This window comes from Artemia sp. Qi Xiang Cuo, chromosome 3 (genome assembly GCF_049724085.1).
Source record: "Artemia sp. Qi Xiang Cuo chromosome 3, ASM4972408v1, whole genome shotgun sequence".
In the NCBI taxonomy this organism is placed as follows: domain Eukaryota; kingdom Metazoa; phylum Arthropoda; class Branchiopoda; order Anostraca; family Artemiidae; genus Artemia; species Artemia sp. Qi Xiang Cuo.
Genome location: NC_142796.1, coordinates 67,278,795 through 67,298,720, shown reverse-complemented (window position 1 = coordinate 67,298,720; position 19,926 = coordinate 67,278,795). Strand labels below are relative to the sequence as shown.

The following is a 19,926-nucleotide window of genomic DNA, read 5'->3' as shown; positions in this document are numbered from 1 at the left end:
GCTGGTTAGGTAGATGGAATTATTCTGTATGTAAAGCATTTATCCTGTATTAACCAGCTCCAAATGCTAACTCTTCCTCTTCTCTACTTTAATAATTAAGATAGGGCTAATTTTATCAATACGTATTTTTATGCCTGATATACAGACGGAAAGTATACCGTAGTATACAGACGGAAACCTGGAGACATGATCCAGGCGCACAAACTCCTCTCAACCAATCGAGAAAATGAGATTCTGGAGATCGACACCTCCCACAAAACACGAGGACACCCTAGACGAATCCGCAAACATCACGCTACAACTGGAGCAAGATGCAATTTCTTCTCGAATCGGATTGAGAACCTCTGGAATAACCTCAAGGAGGACACTGTTGCTGCTGAATCAACAGATTCTTTCAAACGCCATCTGGATGCTGAGTGGAAAGATACACCATGGAAGTTTGACTGGGAAGCACCAGAATCTTCCACCAGAACTTAACCAACTACAACAGTCATCATAAGAAGTGATTCAACAGGATCGAAAGTCCTTATTTCACTCCAAGCTGTGATTTAAGGTAATTTAAGGTAATAGGGCTAATTTTATCAATACGTATTTTTATGCCTGATACTATTGACTGCCTGATATCTGATACTATTAAACTGAGAAAGATTAATCTCATACATCTGCATCTACTGTTTGCATTTGCAGAGGTATATTTATTTTAGAGGAGGTAGTTAAGAGGGACTATGATTGGGGCAAAGGCTACTTAGCAACTTCATGATTTTATCCAATATTTTGGACAAAACATGATTATAATACTTGGAAAGGATCTAGAAAAAAGACTAAGAGGCACCACATTTGATGGCAGTTAACCTACAAAATATACTCCTCATAGACTCTTCTCTCTCTCTCTAATATATATATATATATATATATATATATATATATATATATATATATATATATATATATATATATATATATATATATATATATATATATATATATATATATATATATATATATATATATATATATATATATATATATATATATATATATATATATATATATATATATATATATATATATATATATATATATATATTATATGTATTTATATTTTTTATTCCAGAAATTGAATTTTAAAGATGTCTAAAGCTAAAACAATTTTTCTACTTGATCACTCCACAAAGACAGCTTTAAATCCAAGAAGTCGTGTGGACCTTGAAACAAGTCTGTACATTGAACCTCTTGTCTAAAGTTTTAAGCTAATCCATTCAAAAAGTTCTCATTAGATGCCCTTTATGTAACGCTTGTTTGCCGCAAGTTTTAGATTTCAGAGGCAATGCTGTAGTGTTGCGTATAGTAAAGGCCCTACGGCTCCAATGTTTTATTATTGTTTTTTTTTTTCCCCAGAGGCACTTCATATGGAAGAGGTCATCGTATAAACTTCAAAGGGGGCTCCTTCGATTGGAAATCGAGAGTTCTAGTGCTCTTTTTAATAGTCGAAAGTGATTGGAGGGCAACTAGCCCCCCCCCCATTCCCATCATTCCCCCAAACACATCCAATCAAAATTTTGAGATAGCCATTTTGTTCAGCATAGTTGATTTCCAGATAGAAAATATGTTTTTGAGGAGGACACTCCCCCACAACCCTCAGGGCAAGGGTTTCAAGTTATGCCCTGGGGAAATATAAGGTTTGTATAGAAGGTGTCGTCATAGAAACTTTAAAAAAGGCTCATTCGATTGGAAATTCAAAGGGCTAGTGCCATTTTCAATAGTTGAATGGGATTGGAGGGCAACTAGCCCCCCCCCCCCCCCCCCGCCCAACCTTCCCCCAAACACATCCCATCAAAATTTTGAAATAGCCATTTTGTTCAGCGTAGTTGATTTCCAGATAGAAAATATGTTTTTGAGCAGGACACTCCCCCACAACCCTCAGGGCCAGGGTTTTAAGTTATGCCCTGGGGACGCGTAAGGTTTTTTATAGAAGGCGTTGTCGTAGAAACTTCCAAAAAGGCTCATTCAATTGGAAATTCAAAGGGCTAGTGCCCTTTTTAATAGTCAAAAGTGATTGGAGGGCAAATAGCCCCCCCCCCCCAGGACCATCATTTATCGTAACACATCCAATCAAAATTTTTGAGACAGCCATTGTCTTAAACGTTGTTTTGTGTTCTGGAAATTAGGTCTTTGAGGATGACAACTTTCCCACAGCCCTCAGGGCAAGGGTTGTAAGTTTGGGGGCATATAAGGTTTTGTATAGACAACGTTGTTGTAGAACCTTCAGAAAGGGCTCATTCGATTGGAAATTTAAATGGCTAGTTTCCTTTTTTAATAGTCGAAAGTGATTCTAAGGCAACTGACACCCCTTCCATGCCCACCATTTCCCCAAACACATCCAATAAAAATTTTGATATAGCTATTTTGTTCAACGTAGTTGAAAGTTCTGGAAATAATATGTTTGAGCAGGGCACTCCCCCTACAGTCTTCAGGGGCAAGGGTTATATATACTGTTCTATTAGAACAACAACTTAATTGATTTTACATGGGATTATGTATTATTAACAAATTTTGGCTTGAAATTTATAAATTTATTTTAAAATTTTGCTTGTAATACATCTTATTAGTAGATTTTTTTAATGGAATTCTTTGAAAAATCTTTGGGCCATAGGCTTTATTTTACTCCAAAATTCTTCTATGCAATTATATTATAGCAATATGGTGTGTTGTATGCTTTAAAGTAATAAGATGTCATCTAACTATAGAAAAAAATTTCCATTATTGAAAAGTCTGCTGTCCGTTTGATAGTGTTACTGACTGTATGTTCATAGACATTGAGAAAAAAACTGTTGATTACCAAAAAAATCATTTAGAAACAAAACCATGTATAAACTGTATATACTGCTCCATTAGAACTACAACTTAATTGAGTTTACATAGGATTATGTATCATTAACAAATTTTAGCTTGAAATTGATAAATTTATTATAAATTTTGCTTGTAATACATCTCATTAGGAGATTTTTTAAATGGCATTCTTTGAAAAATTTTTAGTTCATCGGCTTGATTTTAGTCCAAAATTGTTCTATGCACTTAAATAATTACAATTTATGTCTTGATGAGTGTGCGTAGCTGGGGTAATGTCAGGTGACTTGACTTGGTGTTGTGATAAGTTCTTAGTAGTAGTAATAGTCAGGCTGTCTTCATGGGAAGGATTGAAAGGTTTAAATTCCCCCAAGCGAAATGTTTGCCATACTCATAAAAATGCATAAAAATTCACTTTTGATGTTTTCTTTAATTTTCCATTCTACCCCTCCCCCCTAACAAAAAAATACCCCTCTCCAATGAACCAAAATCCTTGATACGGCACTGGTAGTAGTAACTTTCAATTTCTAATTAAGACCAGTCATTTTTTTTTATTATTAAGCCTAGTTACCCACTGTACATTTTGAATTAAGACCCGTTATTAGATTTCTTCTTTTTACGTGTGCTGTCTGGAATGCCCAATATGTGCATTCGGGTTTTAATGTTATACTATTTGACCGAAAAATTAAAAATGAAAAAATACTGAAAATGATAAAAAAAAAAATACAATGATGTTTCGATCCAATATAATTGCCAATCCTTCATTACGGTGTTGATATCTAGGGACAGACCCGGCTAAACAAATGGAGTCATTTCAGCTCCACTATTATAAATGAATGTAAGGACTGCAAAAAAGGGGGCTTCATAAAAGGGGACTTGGGGTCATTTTCATTGACAAAACATAGGTTAATACAGATGGTACGATTCCGGCAAAGCTTGTGTTATCCGTAACACAGGTTAGTCAGGCCCGCGTTTGACGAGTTGCTAGAGCTTAATATAAAATCTTCGTGTCCAATTTAGTTCAGAAAACTCTAAGATGAAAGCAGTTTCTCCTACCTGACCATAGCTCCAAAGAAAGTAAGGATTTTTTTTCTTGGAGATTTAAGAACTAGGCTAAAAGACCCAGAGGTTCAAAATTGGGGTGCTGACAAAAGTTAGCCGTCATGATTAAAAGGGCAAAATATGTCATTTTTGTCACTTATAATACTATAATTACGATGAATCCCTATATCAACGTCTCCTCGATATAATATGGTTTAGAAGCTCTTGTTTATATTTAAATAATTTATGATTTTAAAGCTGGGGAGTGAGGATACCCTGGGACATTTATCAAGAAGATAAAGTCTTCAAAGGGGATTTTAAGAAGGCCATATTCTAAGGAAAAATATGCATTGAGAATTTAATTCGTCGTCTTTTATTTGACGACTTTATGACAATTTATGGAATCTTCAAGTTGGATAGGGAACCGGTGTCCCCTTCCTCAGAAGTTTCCCAATTGGTCGGAAAGATTTCCAAGAAAATCCCCCTCCCTGGTAAAATCCCACACTCTTTAATTTTTAATTGATTAAGTATCGATCTTTACAGCCACTCCCGCCCCATCCTTTGAACTAATTCTGTATATGCCTGAATATCAATGAGAGAATTAAATGAAAGAATCAGAATTTAAGAAAATGAAGCGAAAATAGTGAAAATTTTTAGTTTATTTAGCAGTAACACAGGTCTTTAAAGTCCCTCTCCCCCAGAAGTCTCCCCCAACCGTCGGAAAATTTCCCCGGGACAATCGCCCATGGTAAAAATCTCCCAATTTTTCTTTCATAAAAACAGCCTAGACCAGAAATACTCACGAGAATCAAGAGGGATTAAATTGCAATCCCCCCTCCCCCCCCGTACGTTGAACTAATTTTGTTTATACCTGAAGGCCCCATGAGAGTTGAAATGTTTTGGTATTAACACACACATATTAGGCATCTGCTTTTCTCCCTAACAAGGAAAGAAACAGAGAGTGTAAGACAGTGGCGGATCCAGGGGAGGGGCGAGGGGGCGCGCACCCCCTAACGTAGTCTAAAGTAATGTAATTTACTTAATTAACACAAGGTTGCGTTAATTAAACTTGCTCCTAACGAACATTTATCGGATTACCATTTTTTGCGCCCCCCCCCCCTAAAAAATCCTGGATTCTCCCCTGGTGTAAGGGCACTATAACTTTTATTTTGTAATTCAATGAACCCGGTTCCAAAGTTTATGCGACCACCTCGTCCACATAAAGTGCCCCTGGAAAAATAAATAAATATTAATTCATTGAACCCTTATGGCTCTTTACTTAGGTAATGCTATAGCATTGCTTCTGGCCTAAAAAGTTGAGTAGAAATTTCAGCTTCCATTTTTATGAATATCCGAAATTATCTGAGGGGAATCTGTTTGGGGGAGCATATTCCACGGCTGGGAAATTTCTGCTGGGTGGAATTTACCGCGGGTGAATAATCAGCAGGAAAATAAAATGTTGTTGGGGGGGAGGAATGTCCCCGGGGGTGGGTTTTCCATATGTGAGTTATTCAGGGAGGGGACGAATAAAACCATTCGATAATATTCTAAATTTTACATCTGAAAGTAACGGGAATAAAGAATCAATGGAAATGTCAGAGATAGCACTTCAGGTTCCTTTAGACGATTTTGTTCGTGTCTTTTGAAAAAAGACGTTTTCAAAAGACAGATTATTTTCATTTGTATTACTTTCTCTGTGGCTGCTCAACTATGCATGTGAGGTGGGAGACTTCCCCCCCCCCCCCCACTGTCTATGCTAAGGTTTCAGTTTATATCTCAAGCCTTAAAAATGAACGCAATGCAATAAAAGTATAACTCAAAATAACATATATAGAATAATATATGCACATAACACGGAACAATTAATCAAAATTGCATATTATGAGTTGGGGCTCACCCAAATCATGGGCCAGGGGGCTCACCATTGCACAATCTGTGAAATCAATCCTGCAATAAATAAAAATATAAAGTATTTTTGAGTATTTTAACGTCTTCCACAACTCAAACGGTACAACATTCTACAGCCCAATGAGTCAGTCTAATCTCCTAATTCGGGAACGGAGAAGGTAAATGAAGTTCCGCCCCGTTTTGGATGAGTCTCCAACCTCACCCTCCCCCTCTCCTACTGTCTACGCTAAAGTTTTCTTCTTTATGTCAACTAGTCTGCCTCCACCTCAAAGACTTTAATAAGGTAAAGTTTTGTAAGGGGAAGAAAATTAAAAGTTTCAAGAAATTTCGAAGGGACGTTAAGACACATCAAAATACACTAATAAGAACTAGATAAAAAAATTTCTATCCAATTACTCCCAGAAATTCTCTCAAACTGAAAATGCTAAAATACTTAAAATTACAGCCATACTTGAAATAAGGTTAAAATACATACTTTGCAATAAATGCTAAATTATTGTGGCACAAAAAATCCGAAAAATGGTCTAATCAAAACGATCCTGTTGTTTCCGCATCAACAAATGAAATAGCCTAACTACTGTCTTTTGAAGCTATTTTTTCGATCCATCCATTGTTTCGTGAAAAAATCACGCTTGATTTATCAGAGGCATGTAAATATGCTATCTCAAGCAAAGGCTACAAGGCGTCAATGTTTTATTATTCATAATTAAATAAAACCTTACATAAAAAAAAATTTTCTAAGAAAAGTAAAAAGCCATATTGAACTCAAGATCGACAGATATCCATTTCCGTCATAGTTATGAGTCAAAAAGACCAGAAATTACTGTTAAAGAATAAACGAAACCCCGAACGAACATAAATTAAAATTAACTATCTGACAAACATAAAGATAACCAGTGCAAACATAAATGAATGAATAAATCTTATATAGCTTCAATATTTTTTATTATTTTCCTCCCAGAGGTGCTTTATATGCAAGGGTTAAAAATACCATTTTGTTAAAAATAGTTGAAATGTTAAATAACAAAACTCTGGTGTCGACCAAACCCCCCAGGGCCCGGGGGCAGGAAGGGATTCTCGTATAAACTTCAGAGAGGGCTCATTTGATTGGAAATTGGAAGTTCTAGTCCAGCTTCTAAGAGTCAAAAGTGATCAAAGGGCAACTAACCCTCCCCCCACACCCCTTTTTCACAAAATACATCAGATAAAAACTTTGAGGTAGCCATTTTGTTAAAAAAAAAAGTTCAAAGGTCAGATAACGAAAACTCCGGGGTCAACAGATATTGTGCAAACATAATATGTGTAATATTATTCGTTTTATAACTAATTAATCATTAGTTATAATAATTATATATACTAATTAATCATAAGTTATACCCTGGGGGCATATATAGCTGTTTTGGAAGGAATTCTCGTATAAACTTCAGAGAGGGCTCATTTGATTGGAAATTGGAATTTCTAGTTCAGTTTCGAAGGGCCACTAGCCCCTCCCTCATACCCTTTCACTCCCAAATACATCAGATAAAAATTTTGGGGTAGCCATTTTGTTAAAAAAAAAATCAAGGGTCAGATAACAAAAACTCCGGGGTCGACAAATGTTGCGCAAACATAATATATGTAATATAATTCGTTTCATAGCTAATTAATCATTTAAACAATATAAGTTATTTAAAATCAATGAATCAATACAAATGTAGAGCATTGACCTATGGCAATCTGTTCAGAAAATATTGAAAAAGTAGTCAATGAAAAACATTCACGCCAAACCTTATTTCGTTTCAGACGGATGGATAAACCCATCCGATAAAAATTTCACGTGACCATTTTGTTAAAAATAGTTCAAACATCAGATATTAAAACTCCGGGGTCGACACAACCCCCCATGGCCCAGAGACAGGCGTTATAAGTTATACTGCGGAAATATATATGGTTTTTATATAAGGGATACTCGTATAAACTTCAGAGAGGGCTCATTTGATTGAAAAATAGAAAGTTCTAGTTCACTTTTAAAGATTCAAAAGAGTCCGAAGCTTAATTAATCCCCCTACGCCCTTTTCCCCCAAACCCATCCGATAAAAATTTTGAGATAGCAATTTTGTTAAAAAAAGTTCAAACATCAGATAATAAAAACTCAAAGGCTGAAACAAACCCATTTTTTCACTTTGATATTGTTATTTTGATACCAGTTTTGATACTTTTATGGATTTTTTTTTTTAAGTTTTATTTTGAAATAAGAAATTTTTAAAAAATTTAAATTTTTTTTCAATAAAAAACGAAAAAAAATTAATTTAAAAAAACTTTACTAAAAATAAGTTTTTAAAATAAAATTAAAGGCCATTTTAAACTTAAGCTCAGGAGATACAATTACATTTTAAAATTCAAACTCAAAACGACCAGAAATTACTATTAAAGAATAAATGAAACCCAAAACGAACAGAAATTAAATAAACAATCATAGCAAAAACGTACAGGAAGTAATACTATCAATGAATAAATAGATATTAAAGCGATTAATTATTAGATTTAATATTAAAATGGAGCTTGAAACTAAAAAAAAAAATTGCTATTAAAGTATAAATGAAACTTAAAGAGAACAGAAATAAAATAAAAAATCAGATCAAAAAACTATACAATAGATGTTAATATAAGTTAATAAATAAATATTAAAACGAGCGAAGCTGAAATTGAATATGTAAATCAAGCTTGAAACGAACAAAAATCACTACAAACAAGTTTGGGTATTACCTCCTTCTCTCACTGTAAAAGTTTAAAACCTACTGCATCATTGCCGCTTTACTGAAAACTATATGTGTCTAACAGTCTTGGAAAGTATAAACAACATCAAATTGAATATTTGATATATAATGATATTAATTGTTGAAAGATCCATCAGTTCAAGAATTTATTTCACTTTAATTGTATTTTTATTTTCTATGCTGTAAGAACTGGAAAAGAAAATACTTCTTTCTTTTTACACGTAAAAAAAAGTTTAATTATTCACTTTTTTTTGGCGATTTTTTTTTTCAATGACTTCATCTTAAAACGAGCGAAACTTAAATTGAATATGCAAATCAAGCTGAACCAGGGTGAAGATCATCTGTATTGGAAAGACCCGGGGCACTCTGTTCAGCCTGGTCTGGGCAGTATGTCACTTCAGCTGGCTGAAAATCAGCTTCTGTGAGAACATCCGGATTTAAAGGCAATATTCGTGCCTTCTCGAAACCAGCTGTCATTTTTCGAGGATTCAGCTTCTCCAGAAAGGGATGCTTGCACAACTTTGCTATTTCATGTATTGAAATTCTCTCACCAGGAATTAACTGCGTCCAACTGTCAAATGACTCCCTGATGGCATGATTCAATGGTGCTTGCACTAAAACGTAAAGGGGGTAGATATGATAGGAACAATGGGGAGGAAAAGTTGGGTGAAATGTCGTTATCTTTGAACAAGGAAATTACTTCTACTGAAATGTGGCTTTCATAATTGTCAAACAAGAGTAAAACAGGGTGTTTTTGCTGAGTTTGGCCTCTTTTAGAAAGTGTTCAATGGAACCACAGTTTATATAATTATCCAGTATGATCATTTCTTATCTCACCCATTATGAAAACCCGGACCGGGGTGCGAGTGCTCCAAAGAACGTAGAAACATAAGCGGCATCAGATCTTTTCACGGGTAGACAAGTCAGATTTCTCTTGGACGCGAAACTTGGCTTCAACGTTGGAACACTTATTTTGAAGAAACTAATTTTAAATTAATTTATTCCAATACATACATGAAAATCAGTAGTTAGTAGTGTAATGTTATTATTAGATGTTTTTAGGAATTAAAAATAGGTTTCGAAGTCTCAAGTAGGTTTCAAAGGTATTTTGAGAAAGTTTCTGCCAAAATACGTGTTCCAGGGTAATTGGACCGCTGATGGCAGATCAAATGAGAGGAGCTGTTTGTACGCACCGATATATATATATATATATATATATATATATATATATATATATATATATATATATATATATATATATATATATATATATATATATATATATATATATATATATATATATATATATATATATATATATATATATATATATATATATATATATATATATATATATATATATATATATATATGTATATATATAAACTACCAACTACTACTACTACTAACAACTCATCGCAGCACCAAGCCGCCTGAGGCCAACACAGCTACGCACGCTCCTCCTCCACCCCAATCTATTCAAAGCCTCTACTTTGAAAAGAATGTAAATTTTCTCAGATTCACTCCATTTGATGGGTAGCGTTAAACTTAATTAATTTTATTTATTTTGAATCAGCATAAAAAATTCTTTTGATGTATTAATTATTACAAAGTTCCTTTTAGAGTTTTGGCTACTATTGGCCCGAGTCGCTCCTAACTAACAATTAATGAGTTTACGTTCATTCAAAGAGTTTGTAAATAAAACAGAGGGCCGATCACATTAATTTGAACCGACGGTCTTAGGAAGTCGGGGGAGGGCTCATTTGGATGCAAATTAAAAATTCTAGTGTCCTTTTTAATTTACTAAAAAGATTTTGCCTCCAGGAAGCTTAGTCTACCATTTTATAGCACCAATCTAGAATTTTGCCCTGAAAAGGACCATCGATTGGAAATTGTAGATAGACAATCGATTTAAAAGTATCAACAAATTTTAGATTGAGCTCCCGAGTTGTAGAGGAAGCAATACTGCACATTGGCGTACCCGTTCCTATAAGGTCACATAGTCGATAAAATGTTAATATGGATATTTATCTTAATGCTGGATTTAATTGAGTTTATTCAGTTGTTTTTCGTGACAGTGATGTATAATGGCATATCAATTAATATGAAGGAGGGGCGGTGGGCCATTGCGTTGATGGGGGGAAGATGCCTAAAAGAGTGCGTTTCAACGCCCTCCTTTTCTAACTCTCGATGAGCCTTCAGGTAAATATAGAAAAGGTAAGGGAAACTAAATAGTAGTTAGTTTCTCATCTCCTTTCTTTTAGACTAATCCTGAACAATAGTGGGCCGGGGTGATACCTTGCTTCTTATCGCAGAAAAATGTTTCTGATAATTATTTTAAAGCTTCATTTAACTAAACTGATTGTATTTTTATTACATAAAATTGTATACAGTCATGTTTCAGTGCACGTAAACTAGTTTGAAGGAGGGGCTATAGTCCATGTGTGGTTAGGGGGATTTTGTGGGGGCATCCTCTTCTTCTGATGCCGCATGGCTGCCACTTAAGGCAGATGCCTCAAAGAATGTATTTTAATGCCTAAATATCCTAAGTCTCATTGTACCTCAGATAAATACAAACGATTTTTGGGGAAGGGGATATGGTAGAAATTGATTTCTAATCCCTCTTGATTCACGAAAGTATTTTTGGTCTACTCTTTTATTATTGGTGCAAGGGGAGGGGTGGTAATAGTGCCACTTCAACTGCGAAAGTCTTTATCTATGTACCATAAAGTATTACATTTACCTGGGTACTGGGACAGGGATGGAAAAGGCAGCGCATCATGAGCCTCGCTAGGAAGTTTTTGTGATGGCAAGTACTACCAGGAGTTTGTTTTTCAGCGATTTTATATGGTAATATCTATCTTTTCCTATTTCTATACAACGTTTCAATGTATTTAAATTGATGTATACATTGTATTTAAACATCAGTTAAACCTATTGTAGATGTCGCGATCGCTTAGTCCCATAGAAGATAAAAAGTCACGCAGAATTTTCATCCATATGAACAGTTTACCCCGTCCACCTGAAATTCTGTAGTAAAAATGTTATTAAGCAATTATTCACAAACTGCTGTTCATTGAAAATTTTGACTAAATATTCAAATTTTTGGCCATAATCTAAATAACAATCCAACATTTTAATTCTTAAGGAGACAAACTATGTGAGTGGATTGCTACCAATCAATTTACAATTACTGATATATATAATATATAAGATTTTGTTAAAGCACTAAACATTTTTAGCATAACAAGCGAAGGGCTGAGAGGGTTGTAGCCCACGTCATATACGGAATAATTTCTGTTCGTTTTAAATTTTTATGTTACTCCTTACTTTGAGTTGAAAAAAACTTGTTTGTTTTCATTTAGCATAATCAGTGTTCCTGTATACTCAAAAGTACAAGAATAATTGAAAATAAAAGGTAACAACATTCATCTATTACGGAATTTGAATTTATTATTCGAGTTTGTTCTAAAATTAGGCTTATTCATTTTTAGGACAGGAATTCCAACAGAAAACGTTGCAAAACCAGTATGGACATCTATGTTAGAAGCATGCCTTGAATATTCAAGAATAGTTTGGGACATTTACCCAAATCATTGTTTTATTCGCTATATAATTTGTGATGATGATGCGTTGGAAATTGGGCTGTGGGACACAGCATCCCAAAATGTAAACCATTTTATGAATTTGCTTAGCAGTGTTCGTACTGCTAGTTCTGATTCCATGATTGGAAGATGTATTCCGGCTGCTTTAGATTCATTAAGTGAGCCAACAGAAAATGAAAAAATGGGTAAAATAAAGAACGATTGTCGGTTGATTTGTATTGGGAGTTTCAATGATGATAAACATGTGCGAAATTTGGACGTAATGTGTCGAATGCTGCTGAATCAGAACAACCGAGATATCATTACTTTAGGAAAAGGACTTCCAATAACAAGCTTAAGTATAGTCTTCTTAAATGTTTATCCTGATCACTTTCAAGTTTCGAAAATATCAGAAATGCTTTGTGTTGACCATTCTTTACGAACATATACTGATGTTTATTCTGTGAGGGCTGGGAATCTGTCAAATTTTATGACAGCCCTTGTTTTGAAACATTATAATTTAACTTCGACAACTGTGACAGGAATTCCTATGAAAGAGGAACAGAACGCAAGTTCAAGTGCTAACTATGATGTTGAAATTTTTCACCCGTCAGCTGCAACGGAAGAACTCATTCGTGGTGATGTTGGGGGTTTAGTTTATGCAGTAAAAGAAGGATGTGAATACCGCACTGCCACTTTGAAGTGGAACACACCCAGGGTGAGTATTAATGACTTGTGGCATTGCTCAAGCGCTTATAGAATTGCTGCTGTTGATGTTAATAGCCGGCCCTCTTCTTGTTTAACAAATTTCTTGCTTGGTGGACGTTCTGTTATGTTAGAAATGCCTAAACCCGGTGGATCAAAAATGTTATCGCACATGCTGTCATCCCATGGGGGAGAGATATTCATTCATACATTAGTCACAACACGTAGTGTCTTAGAAGATCCGCCCTCAATAAGTGAAGGAGCTGGCGGTAAAGTAAGCGATTAGAGAATTGGTGTATTTGCTGATATAATGAAATCTTGCCGGCTAGCACCGTTTTCTAGCATGGAGAAGGAACCTATTATTAAAGCTTATAATAAAATTGAGAGGTATACTACTTTTTGGCCTATAACGTCATCAAAGAGTTACTTGGCTGCTTGCCAAAACATTATGGGTATTTTCCCCAATGTCATTGTTAAAGAAAACCTCAGTGAAGAGGAAGTGAACCAATGTAAACAGGTAATATATAACTTTATTGGTATGGAGAACCGTGGGGACCCTCTACCAGTTAGTAACATTACGTCTGCAAGGTCTAAAAAAAGGGAAGAGCATTATAAGAACTTACTTACAGAGTTAGAACAATATTTAAGAGCTCACTGTCGTAGTAAACAACATCATCGTGTTTTAGATTGTTTGCTTGAGTGCCGGAGTCTTGCTAGTGAAAAAATTGACGAAAAGGAAGTCATTAGAGCCAATACTGATTCGCCGGCTTTTCCACCAGCGGCAAAGAAGGCCTTTACAGTGATGCAGGGTGATAAGCCAAAATCTCTCTATGATTATTGGTTAAAGAATGTAATTGAAGAGCAGTCCAATAGAAGAGTTGAGCTTGTTGGGAGGATTAAAGCTGGAGAAGGGATTGCTAAGCTTTATCAAAACTTGGAATCTGAAAGAAATTTAGTATCTCAGCTTTAATTCTGCTATATGTCTTTTAATTTGTGCTTTTTGCAGATGTATTTTCAATAAAAACAATCACACATTTAATTGCTTTTAGAAATATATCTAGAGTAAGAACTTTTTGTTACCTTATTTAGCTCCATTTGCTGATTCAGATATTATAATCCAGGGCTTGTTACATATGCAAAAATAGAGGAGAGGAGGATAAGTTTAGTGACACCCTTCAATAAAGTCAAATATTCGGGAAATAAATAAAAACAATATTAAAACCATGTCACTGGGAGGGGGGAGGTGACCCAAAGACACCTCTGAGTACCTATCTTTGTATAAATATTCTAATTTTCTAAAAGAATTCTAAAAGTATATATATTTTCATGCTTATATGTATATTGGGTGGCCAAAGTTTACCCCAACGGAAAATACCACCCCTGCGGAAAATATCCCCCCGCAGAAAATATCCCCCCCCCGTAAAGTACCGTCCACGGAAAATACCTCCCCACCGTGGAAAAGAAGGCTTTTCAAATCTGAGAATTGTATTTCTGTTTTTGTCCATAGGGGGACGGAGTTTTGGTACTTGTGTATTATACGCCACTCACTCAAGTTTACGCATGTAAAACTCGAGAACAAACCAGTTTATTCGTTATTTTCTTTCAGGTTAGCACGAGACAAGACAAAGACAAGTGACATAATAGATGGGAAATATATAATTTGGGCTATATTTTTGCACATAAGGGGGGGGGGTGTAAAGTATTTGGATAGTTTAAGATAAGATAAGATTTATTGCTGAAAAATGGCTATCACAAGCCCAAAAGGGCCGAATTCGCACTTTAGCGTCAAATACAGCGAAGAAAGAGCTACAAAAACAAACAATCAAACAACAACAGAAAATTATAAAAGGGTCAATGTCAAATACATAAAAATGTTAAAAACAAAAACAAAGTAAACTCATAAAATTAGAAGGACAATGTCAAGTCAGCAAAAATTCCCCCCCCCCCCCAAAAAAAAAAAACTTGTCTTTGTCTTGTCTCGTGCTAACCTGAAAGAAAATAACGAATAAACTGGTTTGTTCTCGAGTTTTACATGCGTAAACTGGAGTGAGTGGCGTATAATACACACGTACGAAAACTCCTTCCCCCTATGGACAAAAACAGAAATACAATTCTCAGATTTGAAAAGCCTTATTTTCCACGGAGGGGAGGTATTTTCCGTGGACGGTACTTTACGGGGGGGGGGGATATTTTCTGCGGGGGGATATTTTCCGCAGGGGTGGTATTTTCCGTTGGGGTAAACTTTGGCCACCCAATATACATATAAGCATGAAAATATAGATACTTTTAGAATTCGTTTAAAAACATACGGAAATCTAAAATAAAAAATTCCACAAAAGTTGAAAAGTTGTCTTCATTATATTTACAAAAATTATTTACCCTATTGTTCATCAAAATTGCATTTTTTTTTTGCAATAGCATAAATAAAAGACAATTCTGACCATCTTAATTCAATCGAATATACTCGAACCTAGTCGTTGGGTGGTAAATATTAAATTAAAACGAAAGGAAAAGTTTATTGAGATGGATGTGCCTGTTTTTTATTGCATAACAAATTAAATCTTGGTTGAATGCTCGACAATGCTGGACGTAAGACCTCTTCAACACTTTTTAGCGATGAACGGTATTGTGGTTTGATATGTCTTAAAGCTGAAAAAGTAACTTCACATAAATATGTGGCGTTGAATTGGTAGAAGAACATTCAATGCCATATGTGCGATTGTGGGAAATTCAGTTCTAGCTCTGATCCAGAATTCAGACAAGGGCTTTTTCGGAAATTGTAGTTTTAAGTTTGAATCACTCGATTCAAAGCTCAGGAGATTCCTCTTAAGCTTTAAGCGGCATGTGATCAATCTCAGTTAAATCAATACAAAACGGATTTTAAATCCAAGCTACCTTTTTGAAATCAGTATTTAATATAAAATATGGGTACTTATGTACTATCTGTAACACATGCGAAAACTAAAGTTTGATTAATCCTGATGAAATAAAACAAATAGGATAAAAATATAATAGTTCAGAAACAAATTTCGGCTATACATTTGCACATCAGGGGAGTGGGAGATGAAGCATAGCATATATTAAATACGTAACCTAAACTAACCTAGGTACCTTTTTCTCCCTAAACCCCAAAAAACAAAAGTTTAAATGTTGTAAACGCAGTTAGAAACCACGGTTAGCATACAAATCGTCCGCTGAAGGAAACCCGTTTGACTAGTTTCTTAAGCAACTTCCCTATACAATATAGCCCGTGTGTTACAGATAGTACATAAGTACCAAAGTATGTACGGAACTAGGTTTCTAGCGCTTTTAAGTGGTCTACAATAATTTTTGCAATAAGAGTTTTACAGTGATTTCTCTTGATCATAAAATTGTCGACACTGGAAAATATTTCGAACAATTTTTCTTCTATCCTATCTTTCCAAATTTTCATCTTTTTAATAAAACTTTCAATTTTATCATTAGAAGTAAAGATATTGTAATTTTTTCCTTGAAAAGACAAGCTGAGATGGTTTAATTTGGCAAAGATGTCTGACAAATAACACAGCTTGGATAACCATAAGTCGTTTTGAAGAAAAGCAGCAAGTTCACATTTTCGTTCGGTTAAGAATATTCTAATTCCGTCTTTTAATAATGATAATCTTCTTAAACTTTGACCTTTAAAACTTAAACCTGCGACCCTATGATTTTCCTACTGTCGCGACCCATAGTTTAGGAAGGCCGGGTTTAGGGTCAACTGAAATTGACAACAACCACCAAGAAGTAGAAGAAAATGAAGAAATTACATTATAATACTCTGCAAAAAGATGTTACTTTTGAGTCCATTCACACTTTACTCCCTAGTTTTATCCCTAGTTCCCATTCACACATTCTCTGTTTTGCTGAAAGCCACAACAATTTTTTGGAGAGTTTTTACTAGGCCCTTTTATGGAAAAATGTAAATTTGCATGTGTTAGAATTTTCCAGAGGATGTGAGAAAATATACTCAGGAATCATTGAATAGTTGACTGTTCAATTGTTTATATGCTGAATTATCGTTCTTTTACTTCTTCGTAGTAATAATAAAGCCTCAACAACAGCAAACAGATTGAAACTCGTCTTTTGTAAGGTAAAAATAGTTGCGAATTTTTCGTATCATGTCATCGATTTTCCAAGAGTTTTTTTTTCCCACAAAATACATGTGTACTTCGAAAAATCCAAGGATGTTGAAACCAGGGCCAAACAAAGGGGGATTAGCCTCGCGTTTGAAAGGGACCCGCGCTGGCATCAAAATTAACAATTTTTTTCGGAATTTGTGAAATAGCCTATTCTTAACAATTCCAGTAAGTGTTGCTTCTGGAGAGAGATCATTTCCCAGGCTAAAACCAATTAAAAAAAAACTATCTGATATAAGCAGTGAATCAGGATAAATTGATTGGTTTAGCAGTTATGTCGATTAAAAGTGACGACTCAAGGAAATTAGATTTTCAATCAGATTTACAGAACAAAAGCTCAGAAATATGTAAATTCATGTATTCATAATCGGGGATGTAAATTTCAAAAGGTATTTTCAGTAGCTTCATAATATCTAGGGGACAAAAAAAATAATTTACGTAAGCTCAAAATGAACAAACTGGACCATCAAATGAGACATGATCAAGAGAACGACCTGAAAAGTGTAAATGTACGGGTGAAGATGAACAATTTAGACCGTCAAAAGTGACAAGACCATTCGGAGCAGCTAAGGTAAAGGATATTGAAAAAACGTCTGAAGCATTGATAAAGGAAAATAAAGAACAAATAAATATGTAGTTAAAATACTTGCGGAAACAACAATTACAACGATCCAAAAGCGAAATTGAAGAACAAAGAAATATGAGGTTAAAAGATGATAGCGAGAATTACAACGGCTCGAAAACGAAAGTTAAGAAAAAAAAACATGCGGTTACAAGACATGCGACAATGAAGATCAGAACGAATCAAAATGAAATAAAAAACAAAGAAACATGTGGTTAAAAGATATAAGGCAGCGAGAACAAATAAATATGCAGTTAGAAGATAAGCGGCAGCGAGAATTACAACCAATAGCGGGAGTCAGAACGTGTCAAAAATGAAAATCAAAACAAAGAATTGTAGGGTTACAAGAAATGTGAAAGCGAGTATCAGAAAGTGTCAAAAATAGCAATGAAGAACAAAGAACTGTGCTGATAGAAGACAAACGACAATGAGAATCAGAACGAGTCAAAAACGAAAGTGAAGAAGAAAGAAATTTTACTTTAGAAGAACAGCACCATCACAGTCTTCGACGCCAACAATCACTGACGAAAAAACCAGTAGAGACCTATATATATATATATATATATATATATATATATATATATATATATATATATATATATATATATATATATATATATATATATATATATATATATATATATATATATATATATATATTTGCATATTCAATTTAAGTTTATATATATATATATATATATATATATATATATATATATATATATATATATATATATATATATATATATATATATATATATATATATCATATATATATATATGAAACTTAAATTGAATATGCAAATCAAGTTTGAATCGAATAAAAATAACTACAAACAAGAGTTTGGGTATCGTCTCACTGCAGAAGCCTAAAACCTACTGCGGCATTGGCGCTTTGCTGAATACGAATTATATTACAAATGTTTTCTTTTGTAATTAATATTGAAAATAAATATTAAAATTACAGTAAAATTTTGAACTGATGAGCTTTTAGCAATTAATATCATTATGCATCAAATATTCAGTTTAATTTATTAGTTTTTTTCAAGATTGGTCAAGACAAATTTAGATTCACTACAATCAATATTTGCATACTGACCCCTTCTTTAACTGTAAAAACCTAAAGCCGTCTGCGTCATTGGTGCTCCACTGTAAACGAATTAGTTTTATTTTACAAAATTATTATTTTCCAGTTCTTACAGCATTGAAAATGAAAATAAAAATTACAGTGAAAAAAAAATCTTGAACTGATGGATCTTTCAACAATTCATATCATTATATATCTAATATTCAATTTGATTTTGTTTGTACTTTCCAAGACTGTTCAAGACTCGTATAGTTTTGCCATTTTTTTTAACTCTGCCATTTTTTGTAACTAATCGTGTTAGTTTGTTATGAAAACAATCTATGGCTTCTAAGCATTTCTATTTGAGCGGAAAACTGCACCTCAAACTTTGTGGAACATGCATTTTCTTGCATGAAACACCAAAATATAATAAAATATCGAGTTTCGGAGTGTTCCACCACTCTCAATCAAGTGCCTTTGGTATTTTTTGAATCCGCATGGTCAATTTAGGGAGTGGAGGGTAGGCTAATTTTCGTAGCAGCCCCATACCGTCGTGATATGGTTCAAATTTTCAACACCTGGCATCCGGACTATCATATAATCTACCAAGCATACAACTACCCCAAATCAGTATCAATAAATAAATGAAACCCAAAACAAACAAAAATTAAAATAAATATTAGAGTCAAACTCAAAACGAGCATAAATTAATGTGAGTAGGGTTCAAAACCCCCATGCTTTCTAAAAGCTAGAATATAATTTGTACTTTACTGAAAAAAAATTCAAATGAGTTTACTGAAAAAAATGTGCATTGTCAATTCAATATACATATGCTGATATTTATTCCCTAAAATCTTAATTAATTTTTGATTTTTTAAATTTACAAAAGTGAAAATATTTCAAAGAATTGTTTTCAGTAAAGCTCCAATGACGCAGTAGGTTTTGCATTGAGACGATATTCAAACTCTTGTCTGTAGTTATTTTTATTCGATTCAAACTTGATTTGCATATTAAATTTAAGTTTCACTCGTTTTAAGATTTATTTAAACATTTACATTAATATATATTGTATGTTTGTTCGCATTGATTGTTTATTTAATTTCTGTTTGTTTTAAGTTTCATTTATACTTTAATAGCAAACTATTTTTTTTCGCTTTAAGCTTGATTTTCATATTCAATCTATGCATTACTCGCTTTAAGATCTATTTATTCATTTATATTATTACTTGTTGTATGTTTTTTG

The 19,926-nt window shown here is 33.9% G+C and overlaps 1 pseudogene across 1 annotated transcript; it reads left to right on the top strand.

The window, feature by feature from the left end:
• Window positions 1–232: 232 nt before the first annotated feature.
• On the top strand, window positions 233–13,897 carry LOC148954441 (integrator complex subunit 13 pseudogene; annotated as a pseudogene). Its single transcript, XR_016141529.1, has 2 exons — window positions 233–563; window positions 12,047–13,897. The product of XR_016141529.1 is annotated as an integrator complex subunit 13 pseudogene (transcript).
• Window positions 13,898–19,926: the final 6,029 nt, after the last annotated feature.